Below are 23770 nucleotides of genomic sequence, written 5' to 3'. Positions count from 1 at the left end.
TTTCCTCTTCGTTCTCAAAAAAACATTCCATATTTCAATAATGAGCCAGGCCAAATGGCCTTTAATTACCAGTGTCAAAAGAAATCTGGAAAAATAGGTTCCAAATAAATATTTTTTTTATCATCTTGACATTTGGGAAGGATAGGTAGAATTTGGCTATTGGAGTAGCTGTTGAAACATTTCATCTTTCTTACAATAAACTATCCACCTGCATCCATTATCAACCTAATGTTTCTCCCTCAAAGGCAATCTAAAGACCACCCAAATTCACATAGCTTGATAGTAACAGAGCTGAGAGAATAGAGTATACAGCCCTGGAATGTAAAGAATGTGAAGAGAAATAATGTAAAGTAAAATTGGAAAGGTAGATTGGAGTTAGGTCATGGAGGACCTTAAATACTAGGAAATTAAATTGTGTAAAATACTATTTGGAGGCAGAATGGTACACTGGATTATATTCATAATACACCCTCTCCTCTGAGTAACCCTCAAAAAACCTTTGAGTCTTAGTCCAAGAGATCTCTTTCCATTACCATGTTTTTGTCTGACCTCTTCTGATATTATAGGATCTGAGTTACAGGAATTCTGCTGGGAGGAAACAGAAGCTTTGCTCTTGCAATGAGCCCTAAGGTAATAAATAGCAGGAAAATCAAGAATATAAAATCATTCTTGAGGAATAACAAAATATTCCTGTTGTGGAATTTTTATTATTTGAAGGGGAAAATTTTGTTTCTTTTTTATATGCAATAAGGACAGATAAAATGAGATTGAGAGAACCAGAGTGGTACCTCCAGTAATGGGTGGATCCTCAATGGAAGATTTGAAGTAATCACTCAAGATGAGCAAGCAAGGATAGGTTGAGATCAGCAGAGGGAAGGGCAAGCCAGTGAAAACACAGAACCATCAGGGTCAGCTAATTGTAGTCCTTTTCACAAAAGCACACTTAATAAGCAACTCATCTAGCAAAAACAAGATATAGGCTTTCAGGACCACTGCATGCCCTCTGTGACCTATAGTAGATGAAAGAAAAAAAAATCCCCCTTAGCAACTGTTTTCACTTCTTCTGGATGTACCAAGACTTCAAGGGCCAATTTTAACTTTATTCACTTGGTTTTAAAGGGACTTCCTCTGATTATACCTAGAGAGCAAAATGAGAAGAAATGGAGAGAAGCTGGAAAGAGGCAAAATTGTTGCTTTCATAATAGGTAAAAGCTGTCAAGAAGAGAAAGTAGGCTTAAGTTAAGCAAAGACTTCCTAATAATCTGAGCTTTCCAAAAGTAGAACAGGCTGCCTTGGGAGATATTGAGTTAGTTCTATTGTCACTATTGTCACCTGTCTTAACACAGATGCTGTAGAGAGGATTCTGGTTTTGGTAAGGGTCTCCCTAGATGGTTTCTGAGGTCCTTTCTATCTCTGAAATGCAATGCTTCTCTTTTTTAGTTTTCTTGACACATGGGTATGGGTTGACAGAGAAAGTGCAGTGGTCATCAAAGGCAAAAGGGTCAAACTCAGCAAAGAGGATGATAAAGTTCAAGGCACCAAGAAATGTATAAATTCCCTCACCTGAGAGGTGTTTCTTTAAGTATACAACTTTATTAAGATAGGAAAACCCATAAGCTGATTTCATTGCACAATATAAAAGTATTAAATTTGAAGAGTGAGACAAATCATGAAGGAACTCTTGTTGACATATCTGGCCCAAGGCAATCATAGGGAAAACTAGTATTGGAAAAAATATCTACCTCCATTTCCTCTTCTTCCTGGGGCAGTTTTTCTTATTTCCAAATGACATGTGCAGGGGAAAAAAATAGAGATGTACAGGTAGGAATATAAAATGAGAGTGACAGGGACAGAGAGAAAATAGACGGAAGGAAGAATAGTACTGTGGTCGCCTTATGGCACTGCCAAATAGCAGTGGGCCTGGGCCTGGGCCAAATAGTTCTACTATCCCTCTTCCTCACCACATCCTGCTTTCCTTTGAACATCAATCACTTCATGCTCCAGGTGTATAGATTGTTACCTATGTTCTAAAAAGAGTAATGTTTATGTAAATAGGCTCTGGTAAGGCTTAGGCTAGCTGCCTTCAAGGACTAAAGACCCTAGGAGTTATATTTTTCTCTAGAGTGGGAAGAAAGGAAGATAACAGGAGATCAGACCTGCATGGCCAGGTTTTCACTTTACAATGATAATTTGAGGAGGGTCTCTAGAGGAGACACCAAAAGAGGCAGGTAATAGAGTCTTCCCCATATCTCATTGTGTGATCATGGATGCTTGGTAGCAGAGACATCTGTGGTTACCCTCCTCAAATCAAATTTTCCAAGGTAGACCAGAAAGGATGAAAGATAAAGGGACAAAGGGGAGATATAAGAATTTATTTTGTTTTTAATCACCTCTTTTTCTGTCTCTGTCTCTCAACTAGAATACTGGGGGCAAAAACAGATAGGAGGAACTAGTTATTTTTGTTTGTCCATTTTCAAAAAGGACCAATAGTATCTTTTCACACTTGGGGTACATACTCTCCTAACTCACCAATGGTTTTGTGACCTGTTGGTTCCCCCAACCTGATTTAGCTCATTGGCTGAGATGGTTTACCACGTGGGGTCCCTGCATATGCTAGAGCTTTTAAGTGAGAGAGGAAAACAGATGAACACCAAAGATAGATAAGCAGCCCTGAAAAGACTGTGTAAATCTCCACATCAAAGGTGCTAGAATACTCATACACCTTACAGGAACTGGAAGTCTTTATCTGATCTCCCAGAACTCAGGTATGATATCACTTGTTCCTAATCATTTCCTTTTATTCAAAGATTACACCTGGCTGATTTAATCTTCTTTCTCAGAAACAAAAATAAACAAAAACAAAAAAACTTATCCTTGTATTTCCTTGTGCATACAATGCTGGGAGCCACAGGAGAGTTGACTTTTCCTAGTGCTGGGCTGGGATTCCAAGCCCTCAGTCCATTGTTGTTGTTATTGTTTTTTTTCTCTAAATGGCAGCATAATTACTAACTGTCCGTATGTTTCATAATTGTACAAGGGAAGTATCAAGACAAATTTGGGACCTTTTAAAACAGCTCATCAAACACAAGCAAAACATAACAAACTCCAGGGTTACATTTGTATTATTAAGTTATTTATCAATTTGGACCCCTCTGAATCTTCTGTATTTCCTTTTCTCCCTTGAGAAGGTACAAAGTGTTTCAGAGTTTTATTCTCAGACAAAAGGAAAAGGATAATTCTCTTCAACTATGTCTTTCCTTCCTATACTGACCAAAGCCAGTTGCACAGTTTTCCCTTCTTAGCCACAGAGAGACAAAAACAAAAAGATCCTCTGACTTGCGACTCTCAGGAGGCCCAGAGCATCAATGATACATTACTGACATGCTTTTCCAGCTCAAGAGGATTGGGCATGGGATTTGGAGTCAGTCAATCAACAAACATTTATTAAATGCCTACTATTTGCTAGACACTGGGCTAAGCACAATATTATTAAAGTTTACAATTTATTATTAAAGCTTACTAATTAAGGCAATAAGACAGTCTCTCCTGTAGTAGCTACTGAGAGCTATTGTAGTAACTCACAGCCTAATGCAGCAAATAATAAACAAAAAACCACCTACAAACAAGACATATTTGGATAAATTAAGGTTACTAATAGAGGGAAGGCACTAAAATTAACAGCTAGTAGTTATACAATACTTTAAGGTTTGCAAAGCCCTTAAGATATATTATCTCATTGGATCCTTGTAATAATCCTGGGAAGAAAATTCTATTATTATCCCCGTTTTGCAGATGAAGAAACTGAGGCTGTGATGTTAAGTCATTTCCTCAGGGTCATAGGTCTAAATTAAATGTCTGAGACTAGATTCAAATTCAGGGCTTCCTTATTCCAACTCCAACACTCCACCAATTATACCACTACCATCATATACATCTCAAATGTATAATTTTGTATGTATCATCTCCCCCATTAGAATGTGAACTATTTGAGCTTTAGACAATTTTTGCCTTTCTTTATATCCTCACTCCTAATACTTGGCACATAGTAAGCACTCAATAAAAGCTCATTGACTGTGTGACTCACCAGATATGGAAGGTATGGGAGAAGGAAGAGTTAGTGATGATTTTGGAGGTAAAGACCTGAATAACTGGGAGTGCTCTCAAGAGAGAGAAGCAAATTTTAAAGCTTGATACTTTGCAAGGGATGTGAAAGGAGGAAGGTGGATAAAGGGATCCAGTCTGGAGTCAAGCTTTCCTTATACTTTAAAGTCCGTTGTTGGGCCCATACCCGAAGTCATTCCAATTTGATAGAATCTGCCAGAGTTTGTAATTCCTTGGCACATCCTTAGAGAAACTGAGGCCACGTCCATACCATTGACATTACTAATTTAAAAAGCTGTATCCCACTGAGATACAATTATTTCATTTTAATGAGAACCATAAATTCAGAGGAATGATGGAGAATTTTAGGCATAAAGACAGGCAGGTAGACCTTTTAGTACCCCTCAAATCATGCCTTCTAGACCAGAGTTCTTAACTTCAGATTTCTGAATTAGTTTTGTAAAAAAAAAAAAATCAATAACTATTTTGGTAGAATTGGTTTCCTTTGTAATCCTATAACTCTTATTTTGTACATTTAAAAAACTCTATTTTAAGAAAGGACCCATAGACTTCATCAGATTTTCTCTTTTTTTCTTTTTTTGATAAGGCAATTGGGGTTAAGTGATTTGCCTAGGGTCACATAGCTAGGTAAGTTCTAAGCCAGACTTGAACTCAGGTCCTCCTGACTCTAGGGCCAGTGCTCTATCTACTTAACCAGATTTTCTAAGGGGTCTATGACACAAAAAAAGGTTAAGAACCCAGGGACCATGAAGAACACTCATCATTCTGGAGCTTGGAACTGCTGGATCCTTTGAGATCAGCTAATCAGAGGTATGCATGCTATGGACCAGGCCATGGTCACAAAGGGAGTTAGTGGCAGATTTATTCCCTAAAAATCCCACCATCCTCTTGAGTTTCTCTTTGTGTTTTGCTGGACTCTTCCAGGGGAATCCCACTTACACACATAAGACACTATCCCAAGGGAGAGATGAGGACACTGGAGCTGGCAAACTTCTCCAATAGGGGAAGTAAGAAATGGGAACTGTGCCACACCCGCCTGATTTCAACAGACCCCATCGTTGTACATTAAAACAGTAGAGAAATTGTTCATCCACATTTCATTCCTGTCTGAAACATTCCTACTGCAAAGTCAGTGTCAGCTTTGATTTCCTGTGCTAGGAGGGGCTGACCACAAGCAGAAAATATCCCTCTGTAAGGATTCAGTGAGTTACACTCACTGTGGGTGTTGGAAAGGAGAATCACAGAAGTTGAGAAGCTGAGAGGCTTTCTAAATTTGTAATTAAGTCTTCAGTCATGTAACTGGAGTATCAGTCAAACTCTGGATTAAGAGGTTTGTTGTTGCTAAATTATTTTCAGTTGTGTCCAATTCTTTGTAACACCATTGGGGGATTTCTTGGTAGAGATACATCTTGTTCTGCAAATACATAGTAGAATGGGCTGAAAAATTCAGTTGTGACCCAGCAAACATTTATCAAGTATCTACTGCGTGTGAGGCAAAAGATAATGTGGCATATACAGAAAGCTGTCTGTGTCAGAAAGAGCCGGGTGCAAGTCCCAACTTTTACTGTTTGAAAGAACAAGTTACTTGCCTTTTTACAATGAGCAACAGTTTAAAGCTACACGTTGCAAACTAGTGAGATTTGTATTGGTAGATAATAATAATAATAGCTAGCATTTATATAGATTTGTAAAGCAATTTTCATAATTTATTTGATCTTCACAGAAAACTTGAGAGGTAGGTGTATTTATTATCCCTATTTTACAGATGAGAAAATTGAGTCCAAAAGATTAATTGGGATCCAAGTCCAGGATCACATAGATAGGGAGGTAGAATTCAGACTCAGGTCTTCCTGATGTCAGATACCGGGGCCTATCTACTCTGCCACCTAGCTATCTCATCAATAGTTCTGTATTCCAATGAAATCATGGGTCTATGCAGAAATAGTGTGTGAGGCACAATTACTACATATGGGAGATACAGATAAAAAACAGAAAAATATTCTCTGTCTTCCACGAGCTTACATTTTGCTAAGAATATGCATACTTCCTACCTCAAAAGGTTATTGTAGGGAAAGCTCATTGTAAAATTTAAAGCCATTTTATAATTAAAGAAAAGTGAGATTATTCTTCTGAGCTCCTTGTGACCTCCTTCAGCCGTAGTGCAGTTGATTTCTGAAACAGAAGAATGGGTTTCCTTTTCTTGGGGAGATGAGCCAAGCCTAAGCCAGGCAAGTCAATAAGATTAAAAGGCACCACCATTTCATCTTGGGAAAGATGCAAGACCAAGTCAACCTGGCATCTTGGGATCCCAGAAGAATGGTGCAAACAGAATCTAGATCCACATCCAGAGGCATTCTCACAAGAAAATAAAGAAAACAGATGCATAGAAGCTCTTCTAGAGCAAAAGCAAAGAAACTAGTTGTTGACTCAGAGCTAATTTTAAAAATGTCCCTTTTTCTTGAAATTTCATCACTGTGACTCATCTCACTGTGGGCCAAATTCTGAAGCTCTGAGTCAGACTTACTCCCAGGAGCCTCAGCTTGATGGGAGTTTTACCTAAATAAAGCCTGCAAGTTGAGCCCACTGTGATACATGGACCAAAAATTTGCTTGTTAAGCATGAGGAATGCCCTTGCCCTTAGCCACTGATCAGAGAACTTCACGTCATTGAGTGCTAGGGGCCAGAGGTATTGAAGAAAGAACTTTTGGGCTACTGGTGATACAAGATTTTCATTAAAAAAATTTTTTTTCAGCTTTTATTTGTTCTTAGATATGGAGGGACAGTCATCTCTGTTGCAGTTAGAACATGGAAAGATTCTAAGATTCTAAAAGTTCCTATTTAGATATTCATTATTCTTTTTAGGAGGAAGTAACTATATGCAGTGTTGTCTTGAGTTAGGGAGTGCTTGAATTCAAATCCAGCTACATATCTTATCTATCTTTGGGTGCATGAGCTAGAGTTTGGGGTCTGGAGTCAGATGACTCCTCTTCCTAAGTTCCTGTGTGACCTCAGACATTCACTAACTGTGTGACTCTACACTAGTCACTTAACTCCATTTGCCTCAGTTTCCTCATCTGTAAAAATGAGAAGGAAATGGCAAGCCACTCTAGTATCTTTGCCAAGAAAACCGCAAATAGGGTCACAAAGAGTTAGATATGACTGGAAAACAACAATAATAGGTACATATAAGATTTATAAAGTAAATATGAAGTAAATAATGAAATTTGAAACAAGCTCAGGGAAGCAGAGCAAGAAAGGTCTCCAATGGAGGAGAATTTTTTTTTTTTTTTGAATCTTAAAGGAAGACACAGGGGATGAAGAGGTGGAAATCATTTAACTTTATTCTCTTGTTTTATAATCTGAGATCAGTTAGTCAGTTTATTAGCATTTATTAAGCACCAACTATGTTCCAAGCCATTGCCTCAGCTTTAAAGGTCCAATTAGTCATTACATATTCCAGCTCAGACACTATCTGACTGTTCTCTGTAGCTCTAAGGATGGGGAACTTACTACCTCTCAAGATAGCCTATTTTTGCATATAACAAACACTTCATAAATATTCATTGAGACAAATTGAAGCCTCTCTTGCCCTTCATGTTCTGTTTCTTGTCTCCGCCCCTGCCATCTGGGCTATGACCCAATACTTCAGTAATTCTGTGATGTGGTACATCTGGGTCCATGCTTTCCATTTGATTATTAATTTCCAACAATCACATCCCTCTTCTTCATAATGTAAAGAAGCTGAGGGCGTGGCTTAGCACACTGAGTCATGTTCTGACCTATGGTTTTTTAAATGTTCCTCAGATGAAGGAAGCCAGTTGTCCACAAAGACACCATTGCCCTTTCTAACATAAATATGCATCTTGGTGTTGCTGAGTGGACTTACAAGAATGCCAAAATGTATATTAAGCTGTTCAGGCAAAGCTGAATGATAGCCACAGAGTCCAGGGGAATATTTCACAGGATGTGGAAATCACTCAGAATGCCAGAAAATCATAAATAAATATTTTACCAAACATACACAACATTTTTTCTCCCTCTATATCAATTCTGTATCAGTCAACATTCCAGGCTGACCAAGGGGAAAACCAGATGAGCAGAGGAACTATGATGAAAAGTTATTGTATTTTTAAAAAGTCAAAGAAAAACTTGATTAGCCTTATGTAAACTGGGAATTCTACAAACTGGAAGAGGACAAGCAGGAAGCCGAAATAAGACTCTATGGGTCTATTGCAGAAATTGAGGATTGCATTTTTGTCCTTGAGTGTAGGGATTGTTTCAAGTCAAATTAACAAGTATTTAGTAAGTGAAGCTATGTACCAGGCGTTATATTAAATGCTGGAGATACAAAGAAAGTAAAGAGGGGATGGGAATCCCTTCTCTCAAGGATCTCACAATCAAATAGGGAAGAGAACATGCGAACAACTATGTATAAACATGATATATTCAGTATACATTGGAAATAATCAAGGAAGGGAAAACCCTCACATTATGAAGGATCAAGAAAGGCTTTTTATAAAAGGTAACATTTTTATCTGAGACTCGAAGGAAGTCTGGGAAGTCAATAGGCATACATGAGGAGGAAGACAATGGAATCAGCCATTGAAAACTAACGGATTTGGGGGATGACATCTTGTGTGAGTAAGCTCAAGGACAGTTTCAGAGGGTCATAGAGTACATTGGAGGAGTACTATATAAAAGGACTTTTATCTTTGTTTTAAAAATTTTTTTTATCTAATCTTTAATTTGTGGGATGACAGATAGTTACATAACAATATAATATTTAAAAACTGCAAGTTTATTATGTACAACTTGCTATTCCTTTTAATTATCCAATAAAATTATGAAACATTTCCCCCTTTTTTCTTCTCTCCCCTTCATAGACTTGCATGAAATAAAGAAAAGTGAAATGAGCAGAACCAAGAAAATGTACACATTAACAGCAATATTGTTTTAAGAATTTTGAGCAAATAAGTCATTTTGACTCTTATAAATACCCAGATTAGCCACAAAGGACACATGAAGAAAGATGCTATATGCATTCAGAGAAATAATTGACTTCTGTCTTTGTATGTCTGGCTCCTAGCACAGTATCTAGGACATAAAGCTCAATGATTTTTGTTGGTTAATTGATATCCTGGAGAAGAGAAGTTTCAAGTTGATTAGGATGCTAACTACTGTCTTCAAATGATGGAAGAACTATCAAAGGGATTAGAACAATCTTCAAATTGTCATTATTTTTTGAAAGCAAGTAGGAGGAATTATATATCTGGGCTTTCATATGCATAAGTGTTTATGGCACTCCTAGTTTGGAAATTCCCTCTATTGATATAGTCAACAACTCATCTGAAATTTACAATCTTGAAAAATTACCTGGGTCACAGGTACTTGCCCATGGTCAAAAAACCAGTACTAGTCAGAAGTAAGACTTAAAGCCAGTCTTCCCTACCACTAGGCTCCCTTTCTAACAAAAGTTATATCGTGTGGCATTTTCTAATTATTCCTTATTGTTTATTCTGTCTGTTTCCAAAGGACAGAAATAGAACTATTGGATAGAAATTTGAGAGAGGCAGATTTTAATTAAATATAAAGAAAAACCTTGTAATAGAGATATCTGGTGATCTGGTCTATTTCAGGAAATAGTAAGCTAATAATAATAACAGCAGCAATAACAATAATAATGATAAAGCTAGTATTTATGTAGCCCCTTTAGATGTGCAAATTGCTTTATATATATTATTTCTTTTTAATCTCACTATAACTCTAGGAGATAGATGTTATTACTATCTCCATTTTAAAGATAAGAAAAGTGGGGAAGATAGAGGCTAAGTGACTTGTCCAGCATCATATAGCTTATAAGTATCAGGGACTAGATTTGAACTTAGGTTTTCCTGATTTTAAGTGCTTTATTCCCTGAAGCTTAGCTTCTTTGTTACTATAATTTTTCAAGCAGAAGCTATATAACTATCTAGTTCAACTATTATAGAATAATGGGATCATGATCTGTATCTGGAAGAGATCATTTACTCCAACCCTCATTTTACAGATGAGAAAACTGAAGTTCAAGGAATTGAATTCTTTAAGATAACATAACTAGGAAGCATGAAAATAGGAAGATTTGAGCTATTATCCTCCTTTGTCCTATATTTTATCCCAAAAGAATTTGTAATTCAAGTTTAGATAAAGATGAAATTCTAAGGTCACCTTCACTTCTAAAATCCTATTATTTTATTTTTCATAAATTACTTCTCCTCTCTAACTTACAAAACTCTAGATTTCACAAATTATATAATCTTTGTGAACTGCAAAACTCTTATTTACTGCGAATTCATTTTTTTTTTTACTAATACCATAATGCTTGAACCTTTGGTCTTCCTCACCTTTTTCTAGTATTCCCATTTCACTAGGCATCAACAATACAAACATAACAGAAGAAAGGATTGTCATAATAGCACATTTTTGTAATAGAAGCAGAATTATGCAATAAAACCACTGCAACTTTTGGATTAGGCAGATGCTTCTAAGACTTGCCAGCTGTGTGATCTTAAGTAAATCATTTAAACTGTAAGCTTCAGTTTCCCCATCTGTATAAATCGCATTAAACAGTCATAGAAGTAATATTTCTGCTATTTACTTCATAAGATTGTTGTCAAGAAAGTGCTTTGTAAAACATAAGGAATTTGATAAATATAAATTATTCTTAGAGTACAAAAGCACTTTCCTAATAATCACTCTAGTAGGTCTAGTGTCCTCATTTACCAATGAGGAAATTGAATTGATAAATATTAAAGTCAGGACCAGTGCTTTTTCTGCTCCACCATTCTGTCTCTCCATAATGCCTCTCCTGCTTTTCAAACACAAAAATATGACATACTATGTTGTTGAGGTCATTGGGAAGAATTCCAGAATGTATATCAAACAGCCTAAAAAGAGCTGGACAGTGTCCTCAGAACCTGGAGGAATATTTGATATGGTGCAGACATCATTCAGATTGCCAAGAACAGTCAGAAATAAATATCTTATTGAATATACATAGCATTTCTCTCACTCTATCAATCTCAAATCTGTATATATTTCTGATTAGAATTGCACCAACAGCTCTATTAGAATGCTTGACATTTGTTGACTATCTCAAGCAAGAAGATTCTGAGAAGCTTAAGTGTTAAGAGCTAATAAACACCTTGGCTTGACATTTAAAGCTCCCCACAATCCAGTTCCATACATTGTTTTAGTCTTTATGTACATTGCAAGTCCAAAATTTTATCCAATGTGACTGCCCCATTACCAAAGTTCTTTAAACAGAAGCTATATGATCATGTTGCAAGTGTTATAGAATGTAACCCAAACTAGATGACTAGTCACATTCTTGGATAATTGTGTGTGTGTGTGTGTGTGTGTGTGTGTTTGTGTGTGTGTGTGATTTTGCTATGCTAAAAGACATGATGATCTTAGAAAAACATGGATAGACTCATGCAAAATAATGAGGAGGAAAATGAGCAGAACTAAGAGAAGGTTCTGTACAGCAATAGCAATATTGTTTTAAGAACAACTTTGAAATTTTGGATGGAAAATGTCATTCGCATCCAGAGAGAGAATGGTGGAAATGGAATGCAGATTGACGCATACTATTTTTATCTTTTTTTTCTTTTGTTTTGTTTTTCTTTCTCATGGTTTTTTCCCCTTTTGTCCTAATTTTTCTTCCCCAACGTGACTAATACAGAAATATATTAAAAGTTAATGTACATGTATAAGTTAAATATATATATATATATATATATATATATTCTTTTTTAAAAAAAGAATAACTTTGAGCAAATAAATTATTTTGTATAGATCATATCCCCCAATAGAATATGAGCTATTTGAGATGTTAGACAATTTTTGCCTTTCTTTATATCCTTACTCCTAGTAATTGGCACATAGTAAGCACTCAATAAAAGCTTGTTGACTGTGTGACTGACCAGATATGGAAGGTATGGGAGAAGGAAGAGTCAGTGATGATTTTGGAGGTAAAGACCTGAGTAACTGGGAATGTATATTTCTGGGAAGTTGGGGGATAACAATGGTCCTCCTGGGACAATTGGAGAAGATTCCAAGAAAGATTTGGGAATGGATGTTTGGCCCCTGTGAAGTGTAAACACCTCCAGGTTAGTTCCACTGAAGCAGCTAGTTTGGGAAATAGTTTGGCTCCAGACACAAGAATTTTTACTTCCCAGACAGTGTGGGGAGTTGGACATCTGAGCCAGGAAAGACTAAAGGAATCTCTGCTGATAAGGAATGAGACCCAGCTGTACTGCTAAGACATGGTCCTGGGTGACAAGGAACTGGTACATGCTCAGTGAGTGCTGAAGCAGTGGGGCAGTGACTGCAAGTCCTTACAGGAGAATGGAGTTCTTGATTTTAGGTTCCAGGCCAGAATGGAGAACTAAAGGAGGACCTGAAGCCAGAAGTATCATTCATTCATCATAACTCCAGATGAAAGATGATTATACCAACAATCTGCTGCAATGTTTTTCAAATGAGCATCAAAGGAGAAAGAACCCAACCACAGAAAGTTATTATAGGAATAAGGAAAACTGGGGCTCATCTTCAAAGGAGGATACTGAAGTAAAAAAAAAAAAACTTCTATGATCCCAAAGAGTAATGTTAATTAGTCACCTGCCCAAAATGAATTCATAACAGAACTAAAAATAACTTTAAAAATCAAATGAAAGAAATTGAAAAAAAAAACTCAGCAAACAAAAAGAGAACAATAAAAAAAAAACAAGATTATGAAAAGAAAATCAACCTACTAGAAAAAGAGAAGAAGACTCTTAAGTAAGAAAATGACTCCCTGAAAACTAGAATTTGGCAGGGGAAACCAGCAAAGTTATAAGAAACCAAGAAATAATAAAACAAAATATAAAGAATAAAAAATAAAAGAAAATGTAAGATATCAGACACACAAAAACACAGAAATACATACACACACACACAGACACCAAACCAACAACAGAATAGATCAAAAAGAGAAAACCCAAGAATATTTGAACTACCTGAAAGCTACTATCAAAAAAAATGAATCTTGATGTAATAATATAGGAAATAATTAAAGAAAATTATCCTGAAGTGTTAGGAAAAAAAGAGAAAGTTGAAATAGAAAAAAAAAATCTATCAATTACCACCTGAAAGGGAAAAACCTATAGGAATATCATAGCCAAATTCTGAAACCCACAGATCAAAAAGAAAATATTATGAGCAACAAGAAAAAAGCAATTCAAATATGGCAGAGGCACAGTTTGAATCGCATAAGCCTGAGATTAGGAAAATTATTTCACTCTCAATAGTATAAAGTTAGGAAGAAAGGTAATTATTTTGGGGAAATGAGTAGTTCATTTTTGGGTATGTTGAACTTAAGATATCTAAGGAATACCTTAGACTACATTAAAAGACTAATGGTTTTGGAGCACTATATATTGAAGAGTAGGAAAACTAAGGTTGAGGCAGAAAATATTAAACCCAGCAAAGATAAGCATAATCCTGAATGGAAAAAAAAAAGATAGTCAGTGAATATTCAGACTTTCAGGATTTTGTTAGAATTTTTCATACAAAATCCAAGAATTATGTAACATAAACATCAAAGAATAATTTCAAGGTAATCAATAGGGACAACTTTATACATGGAAATGTAAACCATTATGTCTAAAATTGTCATCAGTAATTGGGTAATTTAAAAGAAAGTTTGGGGTAGAGCCAAATATAATATGAGTATAAAAAGGAAAATTGTATAAGAAAAGGTTAAAAGAATAATTATTTTAAATAAATGACTTGTAAGAGCAAGAACCGATACAAAGAAATTAGAAGGGGGAAGGAGTCAGTAGTTCCTATTCATATTGGGATTCCTATTCACATTGGGGATGGGTAAAAGAGAGAAATTATCTATCTATCTATTCATATATCTATCTATCTATTTATCTATCTATCCATCCATCCATCCATCTATATCTATATCTTTCTGTCTGACAGTCTAGAAGGGTATAAAAATCTTCTCAATTTATAAAGAAATAAAAGGGGGAGGGAATAGGATAAGTGAGGGCTATCGAAGAATGCATAGATAAGGGAATGGGATAAAGAGGAAGGGAAAGAGTGGGGACAGAGGATATAAGGAGAAATTTTTGAGGGGGAGATAGGTTAAGTAATAGCAAGGCAAGCTCACTCATCTCTCTTCCTTTGAAATTCATGCAATCCTTATGTCTAGTCATGCTGGAGGCAGTTTGAACAAACTCATGAGAGTTAACAAATTTTCCCTGTGAGCATTTACATTTCAGAAATGGACAAATATAAAGTAAGACTTAATTTATTGGAGTTTTTTGATTGCTTAGATTTAAGGTGACACAGAAAATGTTCATAATGTAGATTAAATGTAAAAATGTGTTGTGAGTATAATTTTCCACCAGAAAGACAGTTAGATATTCACCATTAAACATTTATACTATTTCATATCACCATCCAATCAAAAATTCAGGAAGCTGTTGTCTACTGACCTCCTGTACACTCCCTTTCTTTTCTTCAATGAATTTAGTCTCTGGCTCAGTCTTTTTCTCTTCTCCTTCTCAAACTTTCACACCAGGGGACTAGCATAATATTGCTATTGATGGTCTCATATTGATACTGCCTCAAACATGCTAATTTAGCAGTTCATCAATTGCCAATTTCACCTAACTTTCTCCTCCACCTCACCCCAGGCATACACAAAGATACCTTGATTTTGCTATCATCCATGGTACATAATTTCTGTGTTCATGAACTTTGAAATTCTTTATGTGATCATAATCTATTGTCCTACTTCTCCCTCTGCTCTGCAACCCCAAACATTGTTCTTCCTCTATAACATGATCTCTAATACCATGATCCCTTAGTTCTCTCCTAGATCATAATCCTGTACTATCTATATTACATTTCTCTTCCTTATCCTAACTCCTTAATGAACCAAATAAATATTACACTATTCTCTTCTCTTGTATCCCTTGCTCCCTTATAGTACTGCTGAACTTGATTTTCAAAATCCCAGCCTTAAATCATTCCCATCATTCACTGCCTTTGTGGCTATATATCTTCTGTTTGGATATAGCTGGAAAAAAATATGAACATGTGCTTATTGGAGCCACTGATAATTTATAATACATAGTCTTAACCAGCCACCCACTGCAGCAAGGAAATCCTTTTATCCCTTTCTAATTGGGAAACTAGGTGTCATAGTGGATAGAGCACCCAAGCTTAGAATCAGGAAGATTTATCTTTATGAGTTCAAATCTAACTTCAGATACATAAAAGCTGTATGATCCTGGGCAAGTCATTTAATCCTGTTTGCCCTCAGTTCCTCATCTGAAAAATGATCTGAAGAAGAAAATGGCAAATCACTTGGGTATATTTGCCAAGAAAATCCTAAATGGTGTCACAAAGACTCAGACATGATTAGCAAATTGACTCACTGTCTCACTCATCGCATTGGCTTTTATAAACCCTTCCATTCTTCCTTAAACTTCCTATCATTCTCCATTACCCCATTCTCTCAGATAAGAGTGCCTCTTGTCACTGAAAAAAATCAAGATTTAGCAATTAAAAATAAAATCTCACCAAGAGCTTCTTTTATTCCCATTTTCCTCAACTCATAAAGATGCAGCTCCTTTTCTTTGACAAGGCATGTTCTTGTCTGTGAATGAATGATTCCATTCTCTCCAATCTTCTCCAGCAAATTGCCTCCTCTACAATCCTCATTCATTTACCTTTGGTCTCTCTCAGTCTATTAGTTGATTTCCTTCTGCTAACAAACAATTCCATATCTTCCACACCTTCCAAAAACTCTCATCTCAGACATTCATCTCTGTTAGCTATCATCACCTGTCTCTCTACTCTTCAGTGACTAAACTCCATCTGCAATAGGTGTCTCTCACTGTCTTTACTCTCTACAATCTGCTTTCCAAACTGATCATTCAAGCAAAAGCAATTCTTCTATAGCTACTGATGGCCTCTTCATTGCCAAATCAAATGCCCTTTTCCTCTATTTTCATCCTTTTCCTCTTTTTTGGACCCTTTGATACTGTTGATCACCCTCTTTTCCTTGATACTCTTCTCCCTAGATTTCTTTGCTGCCACCTTTTGTTGGCTCTCTTCCTACTTATCCAATCACTCTTCCTCATAAAGGAGTTCTATCTAGGTCATAACCACTAATCCTGTGTGTCCCACAGGGTTTTGTCCTGACCTTCTTTTCTTCTTCCTCTACATTATTTCACTTGGTGATCTCATCAGCTCCCATGGATTCAATTATGATCTCTATCAAGTATATTTATTTTTCTGCTGATCTGCAGCCTCTCATCTCTAATTGCCTATTGAACATCAGAGACATAGTCTTCCTTAGATATCTTAAATTTAACATACCCAAAAATGAACTCATTTCCCCAAAATAGCTACCTTTCTTCCTAACTTAATACTATTGAGAGTGAAATAAGTTTCCTAGTCTCAGGCTCAAAATCTATTTGTTGTTCTTGACTTCTTACTCTTTCATCCCACATATCCAATCTGTTGACAAGCTTGTCAATTTTATTTTTGTTACTTCTCTTCCATATGCTCTCTTCTCTCCTCTGACTGCCTTCACTATAGACCAGGTCCTCATAACCTCACACCTGGACTTTTGCAGTAGCATGCTAGTTGATATCCCTGCCATAAGTCTTCCCCACTCTAGATCACCCTCCTTCAGCTATTACAGTGATCTTCTTAAAGTTCAGGTCTCTTAGTGTGATCTCTCTACACAATAAATTCCTTATCCCTTTCAGGGCATTCAAAGCCCTTTATAACCAGGCCTCTTCACACCTTTTTTGCATCCTTATACTTTACTCCATTTCCTAACCCCACTATGCTGTCATTTGGTTACACTGGCCTTTTTCTTATTCCTTGTACAACATATTTTGTCTCCAGACTATTTTCACTAACCTTTCCCCACACCCAAAATGCTCTTCTTCATCATCTCTGTCTCTTGTCTTCCCTGGTTTGTCAAGTCCTAGCTAAAATCCTGTCTTCTATAACAAGGAAGATCTTTCCCAACCCTCTTTAATTATAGTGCCTTCTCTGTGTTGACTATTTCCAATTAATCTTTTATATGTCTTGCTTGCACTTAGTTGTTTACATATTATTTCCCTCATTAGTCTGTGAGTTCCTTGAAAAACAGGATCTTTCTTTGTAATTCCAGTATTTATCTGGCACTTTTAAGTGCTTAATAAATGCTTATTGACTAACTACAGCGGGAAACTGAGACTGAGACATGTAATATTTTCTCAGACTATATATATATATATACATATATATATATATATATATATATATATATATATATACATATATATATATATATATTTAGAATAAAAGTCTGTCCTGATTCTAAGTTTGGCACTCTATTCATTGTATCACTTAGCTACACCCTTTCACAAGATAACAAACAGAATACAGTTCTAGAGAAGGGGTACATCCAAGATAAGCAGATACAATTTATCAATGCAGCAATATAAAGAACAAAACAGGCAACTCTGATCAAAGATCAGGAAAAAGCCTTAAAGCCCTCTAAAGGACTAGATTTGCTTGTCAAACAATGACTTAAGTCTCATCACTTGGAAGCTCTTCTCAAACCCCTTCTCATTCTGAATGAACTTCAGCTTTGGACAGCTCCCAGTCACTTCCACCATCAGTTCTACAACCTCCACCATACCATCATTCCTCCAGTTTTGTCAAATCCCAAGTCTGAGGACAATGATAATGATTACAACAACAGAATAACAATAACTCTCATTTTATAGTGCTTTAAGGTTTGCACTATGCTTTACATTTAAACCTCAAAACTTTATAAGTACTACAGGTATCATTCCTATGATCTCTGCTCATGAAAGTGTGAGAGGCCTTGTAGCTGCTAAATATCAGAAGCAGAATTTCAAACCAGTTCTGACTCCAGGTCTAACCTTCTAATAGTTAGACCAAACAGCCTGTCAAAAATAAATTCTTTAGGTTTATGATAAGTAGGACTTTATCAAATTTCCTAAATTTACCTCTTCTAAGAGGTCCCTTTGTTTTCGAATACTGAAATGTTTTTATTGTCTGGACTCACTTTATATAGGTCTGAATAAGGAGACTCCCAATTTTTTAGAAGTCAGATCAAAATGGAACATGGACTTTTTTAAGTTTGGAAACTCCTACTGTTGATCTGATTTCCTCTGAATAATCTATAAATATGTGCATTTCTAGCACAGTGCACAGAGCCTTCCACATGAAGTAACCTCTGAGTAATATCAAATTCGATTTCACTATTTCTTGGACCCTATCAATTGCCCTTAATCCTGGGCAGAGGAAAGCTACCTTTCCTTATAAGGACTAGGAATCTGACCACAAGGATAACACCATCTGTTTAAAGAAAGAAGAAAAGAGAAGGGAAGAGTGAGAAAGGAAGGGGGACAGGAGAAAGAAGAAGAAAGAGAAGAGGAAGAAAAAAGAACAGAATTTTAAGAGAAAGGGATCAGGCAGTAAGGCTTTCTCCTTTTCTAGTTTAGCTCAAGAAATGAAGGAGATGGTAGGGTGCTCCAATCTGCTGTGCACATAATAGATAATTCAGAGAGGCAACTGAGAGATTTTACAGAACATCAGAAGGATAGGGAAAAATAGACATGTTTGGGAGTAAGGGATATTCTTTAATGCTCATGCTAATTTATTAAATATCTTTCAAAAAACTAAGGTCAGAGAAACAGCCAAGATGGCATTTTTCTGATGACTATATGGACCAAAAAAATAGACATTTTAGTTGTAAAAGTGAAATCGAGGGATGAGGTTGCTGATAGCTTTTGTTGCACTAATAAACAGGTCTGCAGTGTAGACTTCTGGTACACCTTGGGAATAACTTCATGACCCCACTGGGGATCATTCTATCCACCAGGAAAAGCTTTCACTTAAGCCGATCTAAAAGGCTTATTTATGAATTGTTATGAAATGGCAACAAGGGACTCTGGACATAGGAGCAATAATATTTTTAGTTTGAAAATTTTAGCCATAAGAGTGAGTGAGTAAGTTGACCAGGATCATGGGACTTCACAGGACTAGGCTGTTTCAGAGGTTCTCCCTAATGCTGGACCAAATTCTCTAGAGTGGCCAGAATGATTATCTACACATCATCTCACTTAATTTTTACATTTTTACACCCATTTTACTGAGGGTAAAACTGCTGCTCAGAGAGATTATTTTAAACTATCCAATAGCCAATTGTCAAAAGTGTCACCCAAAGCCTCATAACTCCAAAAATAAGGCTCTTTCTATTAGTTCTATGGCTTTAAGCAAGTCAATATATACCTTAATTTCCTCATTGTGAAATTGGGATGAAGTCAAATGAGATAATGTTTACAAAGCAGTTCACTCCATGCCTGGCACACAAAAGATGCTTAATAAATGCTTCTTACCTTTCCCCTTCTAGCAAGATTTGTTCTGCTTGTCTCACAGGGCTGCCAAAATGAGATGTGACAGCATTAGCCATGCAAGATTGTGCTAGCAGTGCTATTCAGGGGTCCTATTCTCACTGCTGTTTGTAAAAGGCAAGTATTGTTCTTCCTCAATAAAATAATTTAGATTCATTCTCAAATTCCTTACCTCCTGCTGGCAGGTAATTTCTAAAACAGGGAAACACATTTACCTATCTCTAAAGTCAATATTTACTGTGCTAAGTGTGTACAGTTTCCTTTTCCACACTGAAATCATTCTTCTGATAGTCTAAGTAGTTAGATAAGGAAAACAGTACTGAGGACTATTCTGCCATTGTCCCATTGTCATTAACTCACATGTGCTCTCTAACCAAGGTTCAGGGAAAGTTTATGGCTTTGTTATAGCTTTTTTATAAAAGATAGGAGTCATATCCATTTTATATAGTAAGCAGCTTTTAGGTTTGTTTACTTGACTTGAAATACTGAACTCTCTATTAATGTGATGGGTTCCTCAGCTTCCTCTTCTAATTATTCGCTGAGACTTGCCAATTCTTTGTAATGCTTCTCTCATCTTTTTCTTTCTTCTCCTTTCACTTCACATCTGGTCCATTGCAATAAAATCTGAACTCATCTCCTGACCTTTAGTCTTTCCCTCTTCCAATTCACTAAACTCACCATTACAAAATTAACCTTACTTTTAAAACATTGCTACATACTAAGCAGACTCATTCAAAAACTGTTGATGTCTATTATCTACTAGAATAAAGTACAAACTCCTTAATTTGGTATTCAAGGCCCTTCATACTCCGGCAGTGCAATAGATTTGCCTAGGTCTAGGTTGTAGGCTTTATTGAGTTTCATAAAGTGGCTTCTCAAGACATTAGCTCTTTTGTGTATATAAAGCAAGCAACTTTTGTCTTTGGCCTCTGGACATCTGCCTTTATTAAGCTCTGCTTAAAATCTTCAGTCCTAGAGCCATACTTAGAAATGTGCGTGTGTGTGTGTGTGTGTGTGTGTGTGTGTGTGTGTGTGTGTGTGTGTATAGAATAAGACAGAATAGAAATACAGAAAATAATGTAATTGAGCTGAAATCACATCAGGAGAAGAGAGAGTAATTTGGCTTTCACTCCAGGAAGAGTAGAAAAGAAGATCAGGGGGCAAAAGTCGGTTCTGCAGCTCACTCTACTAGATACCTTCTTATATATTGATATCAATGTATTAATCACTATTATTTGGAACATAGTATTCAATCACTTTCAAATTTGTCTGTCTACCATTTAGTTTTCTTTTCTTCCCCTACTTCATTCAAATATAAGAATTGGGTTCTAGCTAAATTCTGGCTAAAAAATCCAGATATACTCGATTTATAAAATTGTCCTGATTTTCAGCTCTAACCCAGCTGGATCAAACCAGTCATCCTTTATTCTCTGGAGTTTCATACCATGCCTTAGCTGCCTTTCCCCGTTCCTCCTCTGTCCTTATTGGCCTCTTGGTGAATTCTTCCTCCCCCTTTGAGGAAGTACTTAGACCAATCATTTATTCTCTCTCTTGACTTCAACGCCATGTATGCATTCCTCCTCACCCTTTCTCATCTCTCCTTTATGTATTGTCTTTTTCTATTAGTATGTAAGCTCCTTAAGGATAATAATGATTTCTCTTTTTTGCTTCTATTTGTGTCCCCAGAACTTAGTACACTGTATGGCATAGAGTAAGTGCTTAATATGTGTTTGCTGACCTATTAATCCTTACTAAAACCCAGAAATATACAATACAGATATATACAAAACATCCTTAAGATTTAGAATTCCAAGTCCTATCCAAAAGGGCTAAAACAACTCAAATTCTATAGTGCTATTCTATAACACCACACTTAAACTTTAGGGTTTACAAAGTATTTTTGCCCCAATTCCAATTGTTCAGTAATGAAGAGAACTATCTACACCTAGAGAGAAGACTATGGGAACTGAATGTGGGCCACAACATAGCATTTTCACTCTTTCTGTTATTCTTTGCTTGCATTTTTGTTTTGCTTCTTAGGTTTTTTTTTCTTTCTAGATTAGATTTTTCTTGTGCAGCAAGATAACTGTATAAACATGTATACATATATTTCATTTACATATTTAACATGTGTTGGACTACATGCCATCTAGGGGAGAGGGTGGCGGAAGGAGGGGAAAATTTGGAAGAGAAGATTTTGCAGGGGTCAATGCTGAAAAAAGTACCCATGCATATGTTTTGTAAATAAAAAAGCTGTAATAAAAAATTAAAATAAAAAACAGTATTTTTGCCCCATGACCTTATGATACTGGTAGTACAAATATTATCATCCTCATTTTTCAGAGAAACTAAGGTTCAGAGTTACACAGATGTTAAGTGTCAGAGCTAGGATTTGAAATTGGATCTCTTTTGATTCCCAGTCCAGGCTTCATTTCACCATAGCATCTGGTATTTAAAAAAAAAATCACTCACAGTTACATAATGCTTTCAGAATTATAAAGCACTTTCTCTAACAATAGTACATGTATATTGATATATATTAATATACCTATTTTACAAATAATGACACTAAGGCTGAAAGAGGTTATGTTACTGTCCAATGCCAAAGAACTAATAAATATCGAACCAGGATTTATTCTTCTGCATTCAATTCTAGTATTCTATTGAATATGTAACACTGCTGCTCAGTGAAGTTAGTTTGACATGACTTCTTATTGAAATTCCAATTTTTTTCTCTTTCCCTCCCTTACCTTCCCCCACTCCAGGGCAGCAAGCAATCTGATATAGGTTATACAAATTAAATCGATTTAAACACATTTCCATATTTGTCATGTTGTACAAGAAAAATCAGACCAAAATGGAGAAAACCTCAAGAAAGAAAAAGTGAACAACATCAAAAAAGAGAGAGAGAGAGAGAGAGAGAGAGAGAGAGAGAGAGAGGTGAAAACAGTATGCTTTGATCCACATTGAGTCTCCATAGCTCTCTCTCTGGATGTAGACAGCACTTTCCATCAACAATTCTATTGGAATTGTCTTTGATCACTGCTTTGCTGAGAAGAGCTAAGTCCATGATAGTTGATCTTTGCACAAATCATTCCAGATTTTTCTGAGATCAATTTCTTATATCATTTCTTATAGAACAATAAAAATTACATTACATTCATATACCATAACTTAGTTAGCTATTCCCCAATTGATGGGTATCTACTCAATTTCCAATTTCTTGTCACTACAAAAAGAGTTGCTACAAACATTTTTGTACATGTGAGTCATTTCCTCTCTTTTGTGATCTTTTGGAATACAGACACTGCACAATTTTATAGCTCTTAATGCTCTCCAGAATGGTTGAGTCAGTTCACAACTGCACCAACAACGCCTTAGTGTCCCAATTTTCCCACATCCTCTCCAACATTTATCATTATCTTTTTCCTGTCATCTTATCCAATCTGAGGTATAAAGTGGTACTTCAGAGTTGCATGACTTTTTATTGATGAACCCATGCTTGTCTTAATGGTCATTATATTTTTAAATTTTACATGCTTATACAAAATTCCTTTAACAATATATTCTAGAATCAAAACAAGAATGAAACTGAATGATGTATAGATATAAAAACACACACCCCGGTTGGCACTGAGAATTAAATGAGAAAATATATTTAACTCCTTGTTTTGCATAGGGAAAACTATGGGTATGGAATGTTGCATATGCTGTCAGATTTGGTTGATACGTTGGTTAGTTTTACTGAACTGATCTTTTTTTTTCTGTTCTTTCTTACAAAGAGTGACTTTCTGGTTGGAGAAGGCAGTGGGATATATCTGGAAAGGAAAGTGAAAAGAAGCTATCTATAAAAAAATAAGAAAAATACATTCTAGAAATTTTCAGATATTGAAGTCAAAGTGGCCTTTAGTCTAAAAAATGATACCCCTTTTTTTAAAAAAAAATGACAACAAATAAGACACATGTCTATCTGTAGCATTGTGGAATCATTTTCTTTCTATAATTTTTGAAAAATAATAGATAGTGGCTTGGGAATTTCATGAAGTCATAGAATATGTCATTGGAAGGAAGTTTAAAGCTCTGGTCTGCCCCTTTGTGTGATAAGAGGTTAACTAAGACTGGGAGAAATTGGCCAAGATCTACAGATAGTAACTAGCAAAGACAGG

Source organism: Antechinus flavipes, chromosome 3 (assembly GCF_016432865.1).
Source record: "Antechinus flavipes isolate AdamAnt ecotype Samford, QLD, Australia chromosome 3, AdamAnt_v2, whole genome shotgun sequence".
NCBI classification, from domain to species: domain Eukaryota; kingdom Metazoa; phylum Chordata; class Mammalia; order Dasyuromorphia; family Dasyuridae; genus Antechinus; species Antechinus flavipes.
The sequence above is the reverse complement of the archived record's forward strand: the minus strand, read 5'-3'. Positions refer to the sequence as shown.